Raw genomic sequence first — 12,773 nt, forward strand, 5'->3', positions numbered from 1 at the left:
TTCCTTCCAAGGAGTAAGCGTCTTTTAATTTCATGGCTGCAGTCACCATCTGCAGTGATTTTGGAGCCCCCAAAAATAAAGTCTGACACTGTTTCCACTGTTTCCCCATCTATTTGCCATGAAGTGATGGGACCGGATGCCATGATCTTCGTTTTCTGAATGTTGAGCTTTAAGCCAACTTTTTCACTCTCCTCTTTCACTTTCATCAAGAGGCTGTTTAGTTCCTCTTCACTTTCTGTCATAAGGGTGGTGTCCTCTGCATATCTGAGGTGATTGATATTTCTCCCGACAATCTTGATTCCAGCTTGTGCTTCTTCCAGCCCAGCGTTTCTCATGATGTACTCTACATAGAAGTTAAATAAGCAGGGTGACAATATACAGCCTTGACGTACTCCTTTTCCTATTTGGAACCAGTCTGTTGTTCCATGTCCAGTTCTAATTGTTGCTTGCTGACCGCAGAGGCAAATATTATATATATGATGGATAAACACCAAGGTCCTACTGTATAGCACAGGGAACTATATTCAATATCTTGTGAAAAATTATAATGGAAAAGAATATGAAAAATAATACATATATTATAGTATATACATAACTGAGTCACTACTGTACTGAGGAAATTAATACAACATTGTAAGTCAACCATAAAATAATTAAAAAATTATTATTTTTAATACAATAAAAAAAGAGAAGGGATGCAATTTAAAACAGGGTGGTCAGGGAAGGCCTGCCTGGCTTAGAGGGACAATGTATGCTACACAGTGGGACGTCTTCTATCATAGAGATGTCACTTCTCCCACAAATATTTGGCAAATTCAAGGCCTTCTCAATCACAACATCAAAAGACTTTTTAATGGAACCTGACATTTGGCCCTAAGTTTCATATTGAACAGGAAAAAAATGCAAGAAAAAAAAACAGTCAAGATGACTTTGAAAAGGAAAAAAAGACTGGGATTTTCCTAACACCATCAAAACGTATTGTAAAGTTAATGTAATTAAAATGATGTGGCACTGGACTACAAATTTAAAAATAGACTAATGGAATAAAACAAAGAGTAAACAGAAACATGCCGTGTTAAAAGTGTGTGTGTGTTGGGGTGGTGGGGCAGCGGGGAGACACCATCTCCTGCTTCTTAACTAAGCTCTCTAAATATTTGTAGTTTTCCATCAAGTCTCTTGGATTTTTCCCCAAAGAGATAATTTTATGCTTCTTTTCCAATTGTTACTCCTTTGGTTGGTTTCTCTTTTCTAACAGCACTGACTAACACACCAATACCAGGTTGAACAATAATGGTGACTGTATTCACTCTTGTCTTAAACCCAATTTTATTGGGTGTGCCCTTGATGTTTGTCATTAAATAAGAGTCAGACATGACTGAGCGACTAAGCACACACACCACGTTAGGCTCCCTGGTGGCTCAGATGGTAACGAGCACTTCGGCAACACAGGAAGCCTGGGTTTGATCCTTGGGCTGGGAAGATCCCCTGGAGAAGGGAATGGCTACCCAGTCCCATATTTTTACCTGGAGAATCCCACGGACAGAGGAACCTGGAAGGAGATACAGTCCATGGGGTCGCAGAGAGTCGGATGTGACTAAGCATACGTTAAATAAGATGGTCGCCTGAAGACTGGGCTATCTCTCGTCTATCTCCCTCTCTGTCTATATCTGTTTGTACTTTGCCAGTCTAGTACACTGCTCCATGCCGGGTTGGTGATAGGTGAGTTTGGGCTAGATACCCTCTGAAATCCTTTCCAATTTCAAGATTTAATTATTCTACATATACATCGAAATTAGATTTTAAAATTCTGGTTTTTAAGTGGATGTTTCTCTCTGAAAGATTTTTATGGCTCTCAAGAAGAAAGCAAATGTCCTGGTTCTGTGCCCCATATTTAGACTGAATGCCAGCAAGTAGAAAGATTTTTTTTTTTTTTGGATGTGGACCAACTGTAAAGTCTTTATTGAATTTGTTACAACATTGCTTGTACTTTATGTTTTGGTTGTTTGGCTGTGAGGCATGTGAAATCTTAGCTCCCTGATCAGGGATTGAACCCTCATCTCCTGCATTGGAAGTGAAGTCTGAACCACAGGTACACCAGGGAAGTCTCCAGAAAAATTCTTGATGGAGGTGAGTTTAGAATAAAGTGGAAGCAGCAAAAGTGCAGGGAATGGAATACAGTTCTGTTACCACCCAGAGCCCCCTGCTTTCAGGGCCACCACCCAGTGTCACTTCATCCCACTCAAGGGACTTCACCTTTTGATCTGTTGGGGACAGAAACTGCACATACGGTTAATCTCCAGCTATGGGAATTATGCAACAGGGACCCAACTGACTCCCATTCACACACAGACAACCCGAAACCACCCTATGCCAGCACCCTATTGCTACCTTACCATAACCAATCATTTGTGTTTGGAAGAACACCGCCACTGTCAGCGTAATTCAGAAGCAGAGAGATTGATTGCTAGGTTTTGTGTTGTGTTTCAGAGTTCTGTCTCACGGCCTGAGCTCTATGTTCTGAGGGTTCACCAAGTGTTTTGTTAGAACATTGCTTTGTTTTGTGCTCAGTGTATAAAGTCTCCCAGCCAGCGCCTTGCTGGCATTTTACTCATGCTGGGATACCTCTACCAAAATCCAACTTTGATTCTTTGTTTCTTCCCAGTTTGGTTTCTAGCAGCCACACCCTTTCTCACAGTAGAGTGTGGAATCCTATGCTCACTTGAATATTGTATTTAAATACAGTATATTTTAAAAGAAATTACTTCCTTTCATATAGAGTTCTGCCTTTCTCTCCACCCTTCTCTCTCATGAGCCTGGGCTTTGAGGGTTTGTTTGTTAGGTATTAGGTGTTTGGAAGACGGTAACACCTGACTCAGGTGGAATGGGAACTCTGGCTTAGCCCTCCAGTGGTATATCAGGAAGCTCTGGACAACCACCAGTAGGAAGTCCAGCTTCCCGTTTGTGCTTATCCACGATCACTCGTCACATATAGTACTTCTTCTCCTCAGTTCATTCGGACGTGGAACCTGATATGAGGAACCCCTCTTCCGACAGTGCCACTTCTAATGTGGCACAATAAACCAATGTTTATTGGTTGTTTAAGAAGCTCCCTTTCATGGAGGCAAAGAGACACATGTTTTGTGATCCTAGGAGACTTCATCTATTAAAGCCTTGGACTTCAAAACAGAAGATAGAGGCCTGAGACTTCCACAGTGGCGAAACGGCAATATGAAACACGTTTTTAATACTCTCTGCGCTTGGTTTTTGCAACCTTTCATGAGACTGATCCTGTCACTTAGGGTAAATGTTTTAATTAAAATGCTATTTCAAACAGCCAGCAGCCCCGAGGCTTAAAGCAATTGTGAGGAATAAAGATGCTGCCAAAGAGCCCAACCCCGTTTTCCAAGGAACGCTCTGTAGGACTCCTGCCTGCCTCCCCTGGGCTACAGAAAGCTGGATTTGACCCAGAGGTTGACACTGCATCTCTACCCTGTTACTCTAAGTGCTTTGACCCACATGCATACTGACTGTTGCTTGAAGGATCCTGTCCTGGGTATCCCAGGGAGATCTTGATATCAGCAGCTTCTACTTCTGTATTTTGATGATGGCTATAATATACCCTTAGCTCAGATTCCACTAAACAGGAAGTCTAAACTCTTATATTTGAAGACAGGCTGGGTGAACAATCATCAGAGATGTTGTAAACTGAGTAGCAGGGTTGACCTAGACCAGTGATAAACTGTTTTTTATTAGACTGGGTGTCCCACGGGAGGAATTCAGAGATCACTCTGGGGTAATAATAATTGGGAATAACAACTAATAAATAATAATTGGGAAACAGTAATACAAAACATAGTCCTCTCTGTTCATGATAACCATTCACTCAGCAAGATTTTAGGATTATCTACAGAGGAAAAGGGGGCAACAGAGGATGAGACGGTTGGATGGCATCACTGGCATCACTGACTCAATGGACATGAGTTTGAGCAAACTCTGGGAGATAGTGAAAGAACAGAAGCCTGGCATGCTGCAGTCCATGGGGTCACAAAGAGTTGGACACAACTTAGTGGCTAAACAACAACATGTGGTCTACTTACAAATGCAAAATAAAATTTTTAAAAAGAAACAAGAAAGAAAAGACAAGAAACTAAGTCCCTTTCAGATATAATGATGTTCTTTGAAATGGCAGTTTTAGGAAAAAGGATCTTATTGGGTGTGTCCTCAATTAATTTATGAACTTAGCTTAGGGCCAACTGGCTTCAGACGTCCAAAGATGAGACACCAATCCTTGATAAATCTCTGCCCTACATCCTTGTCTTGAGACAAGCAATGGACCTATTTCTTTACCTTAGAACAGTAAAATAGATCCCAGTAGAACAAATGTGGAAGAGAAACTGAAATCTTTAAACCATTCAACGTGAGGGAATCTTCTAGAAATTTCCTAAGGAAAAATCATGTTTCACTCACATGTACTCAGTCTACTCAGAAGTTACAACTCTAAAAATAGATACCAAGTCCAGCTCAGGAGGCCACTCTGAAATCCTTACATTGGTAATTCTTTTAGCCCACCATACATGGGGCTTCCTGAGAGTCTAGAGTCCCTCTGCCTGAATTCACGTGCTTCCTGCAGTCTGACCTGAGTGCTGGGAGGCCAGTGTTTCCACATTGTAGCTTTACTGAGTGGGCTCAGGCTGACGCCTCCATGGCCCTGAGAGTCTTCTTGTCCACGAAAGCTTCACCTTCAACTACCTGCAGCACCTGATCTCTTCTGGAGGAATTTGTGAGGTGTCTCTTATCATGCATGAAAGCCTTTGGAAATTACCAACAGTGAGGGTCTGAACGGTAAGTAATGACTTCTCTCAGAATCCTTTTTCTAACCCACCACTTAGCTGAATCCCCATGTACTTAATTAGTTAACCATTTACAACTATCTATCCAACATCTATCTTCCCCCTTAAGCTGTAAGCTCCATGATGGCAAAGCCTTTATCTGTTTTATTCATTTCTATGTTCCCAGGACCTTGCAGAATACCAGGCATACAGTAGATGATCGGTATATGTTTGTTGATTGACTGACTGATGTTAGACTAATTGCTTCATATCTTAGGGCTTTAAGTTTTTTATCTATAAAATGAGGGGATAAGTTAAATCATCTCAAAATCCATACCAGGTGGAACTAATTTGTATCACGATTTGTGAAGGGCACTGATGTTTCCTACCTACTGTGGAATGCATTAAAAATGTGAGATGCATGGTTGTATGCATAGAAGGATGGATAGGAATGGGACAAAGTAAGCGTAATACAAAGTTAATTGTAGATAAGGTAGTGAATATAAGGATATTCAGTTACTACACAGTTACTTCAACTTTCTGTGTAGTTCAAGATTTTCAAACTAAAATGTTGGGGGGAAAAATGTGGTGTTCATAACAGCCTAAAGCAAGTTTTTTGGTAGAAAAAAAAAAAAGGCAAGTAATTCAATATAAAAGTCATCAAAATTAGAAATAGAACAAAGAGACAAAATAGATGTATACATTTTAATAGAATTGTGTGAACTTGCAAAAATTTTATGTAAGTAGTAGAGGCAATACATGTGTGGTAAGAGTTTAGAGGAGAGAGCAACCTTGAGGGACACCAAGTTGGGCCACAAGTGCTTCAAGGAGTAGGTGATATTCCAGCTGGGCTTTGAAGGATATACACAATTTGGATGGGTAATGAGTTTAAGGACAGGAATTTTGTGTATATTTTGGGTCACATCTTGCAGCATATGGGACCTTAGTTCGTAGGCCAGGGATCAAACCCTCACCCCCTGCAGTGGAAGTATGAAATCTTAGCCATTGGACTGCCAGGGAAGTCCCAGGAACAGAATTTTTAAGGGGCTGAGGACAGCTGAAAATGATAAAGTGAGCATATGTGTGGAGCAAGAAAACAAGCAAGAACAGGGAATCAGCTACAACTAAACAGGGAAAGGTAAGGTTGAAAAGTAATGCTGATGATAAATAATATGATTAGGATCTTCCTTATATATCAGTATTTGAGGTACCTGCACAGAGCACTCTCCAGGTATTTATCTCACTTAATCCTCTCAACAAACAGGAGGTGTTACAACTAAAATAGTTTCTAGTAAGGAAACTAAGGTTTAGAGAAGTATATAGTCATTTGCCCAAGGTCACACAGCAAGCAAGCAGTGGAACCAGGTTTGACCCCAAAGTCTGACCCCAAAGTCCAAACCCCTGACCACTAGACATACTGCCTCCCTGGAAAAAGTGAGGCTAGACTCTAGGGGCCCTTATACCCCAAAGTAAGGAATTTAGGCTCTCCTCCCTAAGCCTGGAGATCCACTGAAAGATTTTTTGGTGATCAGAGACTTTTATAAAGAAAATTGGCATAAATAGGCAAGAGATGGAAGCTAGGAAACCCAATTAGGGAGCTGTCACAATAAGGTGTGAATAAAATAGCTGTGGGGACAGAATAAAGGAATAGTCTTTAAGCAGAAATAGTCTACTGACTTTTCCTAATATTGAAATATATTGAGAAAAATCACTGTTTTGGTATTAAATATTCAAATTAAAAGTATCATTAGATCCCAAGCATTGCATTGTATAAGCCTAGTGAGGCTCCAAGGACAAATAAATACACATTTATTTATTTATTGTCATTCCAGTCCACTCGCCAAACCGCTCAGGCCTCAGGGAGAGTTTGAGGGTCTTCAGCATGTTGGCAGGTCAGGCTTGTGTGAACTCCCATAGGGCTCCTTTGGGTCCAGTCTTGCAATTCTCTGTCACTAGTGATGAGCTCCAGAGTGGATTCAAGAGGTCCAAACCCAACCTTCCCATCAGTAATCTGATAGAGCTAATCTCCCTTCCCCTAGAACTGGATCTAGAGCAGTTAGGGTTTGTTAGGCTGTCACTGATCATCATCCCTGATCCACTGGGATGGCTGTGGCTTTCTGCTGGGACCTGCCCTGAGGAGTCAGCTGGAGGGTGGGGATTCTTATCAAAAGAGATGTGTTCGGATATGGAGGTGAACGAAAATTCCCAGAGAGGTGGTGTTCCCTGGGGGACATTCATTTACATGTGGGGCAGCGTCCCTGAAACAGTTGTCTGGTGTTCCCTCCTCCCCTCTCTCTCCAGTTATTTCCCCGATAAAGTGACATGCTGGGGCGTACAGACCATGAAACAGGAGAAAAGACTCCTGAAAATATAGACCAGTGGACAAGCATAAATGTGCATCCGTGTGTGTGTGTGCGCGTGAGACTACATCACTACCAAGATGAAAAGCAAGTTCTCAGACAGTGAGAGGGTGTTGAAGAAGAGAAGGGTCTACCAGAGAGAATGAAGAATTGCATGATTTCCCCACATGTTTACAAACAACAGGCTTTGAAGTCCAGGGAGATGTGTAGGAGGAAGAGCAATATTAGAGCCGGATACCAAAGCTCAGACACTCGGAAGTCACTTATAATGAGGAATAGGCTCAGGGGGCTGTTGTGAAAAATTGAACAAGTTGAGAGATGAATCGGTGCTTTATAAACTGTAAAGTGCCTTTAAAGTCCAAGGTGCTAAATAAACTGCAAAATACTACACAGATGTAAGGGAGAATGATCACAATTATTTGAGGAGGAAAACATTATTCTGAGTGTGGTCTGTGACCTGAGAATTAGACAGTAAGAAGACTATTTTAAACAAACAACAGAATTTGCCTGTTGAAATGTATCTTCTTTCAGAATCTTATCGATCTTATACTCTTGATGGGTCTTGACATTTATTTCAAAGAGAAACTATTCAAAACCTACAAGACTCCTTCTCTGGGATTCATCTCCTTTGAAACCAGTTTACAAGCCACACAAAAAAATGATCTCACTAATTTATAGTCACCTTGTGTTTTGAACCTTACATGTTATCTAGCTTAATCATGAGAGTTGAGTACAAAAGAACTTAAAGTGTTTTTTTTAAATAAAAATTCTTAATCATTTTGGGGGTGTGTTGAGGACCTGCCAAACTGCCCAATGCACAGAACAGTTGGCGTGGGAATTTCTAGGTTCCGAGGCAAAGAACTCTGGATCTTCCAAGAGTTACAGAAGTTCCAGTTTGAGGGCTCCAGTGATTGTTGTTGTCATTCAGTTGCTAGCTAAATCGTGTCCAATTCTTTGAGACCCCGTGGACTGCAGCATGCCAGGCTCCCCTGTCCTTCACTGTCTCCTGGAGTTTGCTCAGACTCGTGTCCATTGAGTTGGTGATGCTCTCTGAGGGTTACAGATCTGAGGGCAATTACTTTCTGAGCATAAGCAGCAGGTTTGTTGGAACAAATGTTCAGCCTCCCCAAAGGAGCTGGTTGAGGGAAACCACACCGCTGCAGGGAGGATCATATGGTATGAATGTTTAAAAATTAGTCCACTAGAGTCAGAGGGGGTCTGTGCGGTCATTTCTGTAGCTGCAGTGGTTTCTGGCCTGTGTGTGTGTTTGTGTTCGTTGCTAGTGGGATGTTTAGGTGGCAGCTTTTGCGTCCCCAGGTGTCTACCCTCAACTCAATTTCACCAACTCAACATGGAAGAGCCATAGCCCTAGGAAAAGGCATCGGATGGGCTGACAGTGCTCTTTATGTCCAACTGGTTACTGGAGAGGAAGAAAGGCATGACTGCTGTTTGTGTAGCTGTTCTCAAAGGAGTCCTGGCCAAGGGGGTGGGGGGGTTGGAGCTGATGCTGCTCTTCTGTGTGTGAGATGGAGGGGATATCTTATGATTCTCTCACATGCTGACCAGTGTTCGAAACAGACTTTAGGCGAACTCCCTCATTTAACTCTTAACCTCTTCAGAAAGATAGTATTATTCTCATAGATCAGGAAACCAAGGCACGGAAAAGCTGCCACAAAGTCAATTAGCTAACAACTAGCCAAGCAAGGATTTAAGTGAAAGTGAAGTCACTCAGTCATGTCTGACTCTTTGCGACCCCATGGACTGTAGCCTACCAGGCTTCTCTTCTCTGTCCATGGGATTCTCCAGGCAAGAATACTGGAGTGGGTTACCATTTCCTTCTCCAGGGGATCTTCCTGACCCAGGGATTGAACCCGAGTCTCCCGCATTGGAGGCAGACTCTTTAACCTCTGAGCTACCGGGGACCAAGATTTAAACTCAGATGTAAATTGAGAACTCCTTCCACTGCCCAACACTGACCCTTCCATTTCTTCCCAGCCCCTGGGAAACGCTCCTGGCAGCTGCACCCTCGCTAGAAGCCCCTGGAAGTGAAAGAGACTCACTTATCTCACCAAGGACAGTGTCCCGAGCGGCCAGCCCATCGGATATCTGGGACTCAGCCTCACTTGCTTTTATTACTAACTTCCTTCCTGACCTCGGCAAGCTCCGTAAGTTGTCTGTGTTTTCTCACCTGTAAAATGAAGATGATAGAACTAGATGAAACTTGCCACTGAAAACCTCAGTGCCTGAATTCTGCGCACTCCCCCTATTCCCAGAGGCCGGCAGGCCTCCCAACCCTGTGGGTTGCTCACGGCTCCCTCTGGGTGCCACCTTCTCTGACCGCCTGGCTAGAAGGAAGCTCCACTCCAACCACATGTATGGCTGTTGTCCATGTTACACTCCCTTGGCTCATCTTTCCCACTTCCCTTCCATATTTTATCTGAATTCCTCAAACCTTTTTGTTATCTCCTATATAGTTCTCCAGTGTAAGAATAAACCAATTTATGTTTTAATTCCTCCACAGCAGACAGTTGGTTGTTTCCATTTTTCACTAACAGTGCTGACACTAATATTCTTTAGGTTGCCTCCTTGACTACATGTGCAAGAGATTTTCTAGAATGAGTGTCCAGAAATGGAATTGCTGAGCCAGGGGGTTTATGTATTAGGTCTTGCCAAATGGTTCCCCAAAGTGCTGGTGCCAACATACATTCCCACTTGCAACATGCTTGTTCCTCACATCCTCACCAATCCTCTCAAGCTTAACAGTCTTCCAAACTAACATTCTGGCTGCATTAGCCTCATGGCACTTAGTGTTCCCCACTTTATATTTGTTTATATGCTACCTCCCCTCCTGGGCTATAACTTTTGTGAGGGCAGAAGCCTTGCTTAACTCAAAGAATGCATTGAGCTTAGTAAGGATGCAATAAAGTGTTGTGAACAAATAAACGATGAGAACTGAATTTGTCTTGACCCAAGGAGGTGGAGATCCCATGAGGGGAGGGATGAAGCACCTATCGCTGTTCATCTGGGGTGAGGATGTGGGTAGGGAATCCCCATCAGCTGCAGCGAAGGTGGCACAGTGGTCAGAGCTGGCTGATAAACCAAAGGTTTCAACATCTATGGAGGACTGTCTCCGACCTTTGGAGATGCAAGCTCTAGATAACTTTTTATCATGGTATTCATCAAATATTTACTGATTGCTGAAAGTAGCAAATTTCCCAGTCTCTGGGTTTGTCTTTTTATAAATCAAGACTGCTGTTTCTGAATGGAACTCCCCCACCTCTGGCCCTACCCCGTTACCAAGGGCTGGATAGGATCCCTGTGTCCTTTGGACTAGGAAGCTGTGTGACCTCTGGTAAATGCCTCCCCTTTCTGACACCCCAGCAGTTCCAGGCTGACTCATCTTCTAAATAAGCCACTTGCGGCTTTTGCTCTGACATCACATGTGGAAGAATGAGTAATTTTTTAAGAACCAGAGTTATATTTGATCAGAATAAGGTGCATTGTGTATGTTACTCATGGTTCTAGGACAAGGGGTCAACACTGGTAACAAGTACCCTAAACTTCTCCCACCCCTCCTTTCCCTGGGGCCAAGGGACAGAGAGAAGGCAAAAGAAGGAGGTAGGTATGGACGTGAAGAATTTTTGTGTACATTTATAATTTTGTTCTCACATTCTGTACAGTTCAATAAAACTGTACCTTGCTGCTTCTGCTAGATTAAATAAAAATAATGTCACAAAGTAAGCAAGGCCATGGGGCTCTGCTCCTTGGGTTCAAAGCCCAGCTCCACCACAGACCAGCTGGATGACTTTGGGCAAGTTATTGACTCTTGATTTGCTTCCATTTCCTCATCTGTAAAACAATAGCGTCTATCACATTGCAAGGAACAAATGAATTGATATATGTTGAGTGCTTAGGATTGTGCCCAGAACTTAGCAGCCACTGTGGATATATTAGTAAATATTTCCTTGAATCCGTCACAGTGTTTAGGCTCAAAAGAAATGCTCAATAAATACTTTTTAATGAAACAAATTCATTCTATTAAAACACATTTGGAACAGGGGATGGGGATAGAAGTGACAGCAAGTGGGAGATTCTCGGTTGGAAGTGGAAGCAACCATGAAGATCAATTCCCTTGAGTTCAGGTATTACCCTCCCACCCTCCTTTTGTTTGTTTTGTTGGCTGTTTGTGCCCGGGTTATGTGCATTGTGGTGGGAGAAGGGTTGTCCCCCAGACGTCACTCAGTGGAGGTTCTACTTGCTGTTTTTTAAGTGTAAACAGTTGGCAGAAGGACAACTTGGACAGAGTTGGACAGAGTCAGGGATAAGACTCTGAACTTCCTCTGCAGGAGGTGCAGGTTCAATCCCTGGTCAAGGAACTAAGATCCCACATGTAGTACGGCACGGCCAAAAAAAAAATTTTTTTTTTTAATTAAATACACAAATGTGCATGTTAGTCAATCAGCTGTGACCCCATGGACTATAGCCCATCAGGCTCCTCTGTCCCCATGGGATTTCCCAGGCAAGAATACTGAAGTAGCCATTTCCATCTCCAGGGGATCTTCCCCACGCAGGGATCGAACCCAGGTCTCCTGCGTTGCGGGCAGATTCTTTACTGTCTGAGTCGCCAGGGAAGGAAGCCCCAGGAAACAAACATTTAAAAAAAGAAAGAAGAAGAGGCAGTTTTAGATCCTCAAACCCTGGGAGCCTCGGCTTAGTTCGGAGGGAGACCCAGGCACCAGAGGACTTCATTCTTAGACCTCTCAGCACCTACTGTTTGTGAGGAGTTAGCAAGACCGCACATCAGGATGGGTATTATCTGGTTGAGTGGTTGGTGGGGTGGGCATCGTGTACAGGACATTATTTAGGTAAGATGTTAGTATCAGGGCAGACTCAGTGTGCATCCTCACGGCGCTTGTGGTCGGGGGAACACACTCCTGAGCACCCAAGAGTCATGAGGAAGCCAGACTGAAATCCCTCCAGCGCAGACTTGTTCAGGATGCTGGGGGCTTGGGGACCCCACTCACCAGAGCAGGTCTGTCCTGCCTCACTGGCACCTCCATGTGGGTTGGAGCTGAGGAAATGGATGGACCTGACAAGTGGCTCGGACTGGCCGCTATGGAAGGAAGGGTGCCATGCTTATTATTAAGGGAAAGGCTCTACATCCCGTACAACTGGTGGAATGGCTGAGTTACTGAAGGAGGTCCAGCCATCCTGGAGGAAAAGGTTTGCCCAGGCGATGTCAGGAAGTGCGGCCTAGGGAGCATCTGAGGGACAGTCATGTTCTCAACCACGTGCAGAGACAGTCACATACACACCGACAGCTTCACCCTTTCTCTGCCCTCCACTCGTGCACACTCGCGCGCAGGCGTCACCAACATCTCAGTCAACAGGGCGGCCTAGGGAAGACCTCACGGCTGAATCAAATGCTGGTGAATGCTGCTGCTTTTATTACACCAAAAGTCTTAACATTTATTTGGAGAGGAACACAAAACTTGGCGTACTGGCATGCATTCTCTACAGCACGGCTTCAGAGGAGCTCAAGACCACCACGGTCCGCTCAGGAGGACTGCGCCGGAGGGGATGG

The sequence above is a fragment of the Bison bison genome, unplaced genomic scaffold (genome assembly GCF_000754665.1).
Source record: "Bison bison bison isolate TAMUID 2011002044 unplaced genomic scaffold, Bison_UMD1.0 scf7180017864482, whole genome shotgun sequence".
In the NCBI taxonomy this organism is placed as follows: domain Eukaryota; kingdom Metazoa; phylum Chordata; class Mammalia; order Artiodactyla; family Bovidae; genus Bison; species Bison bison.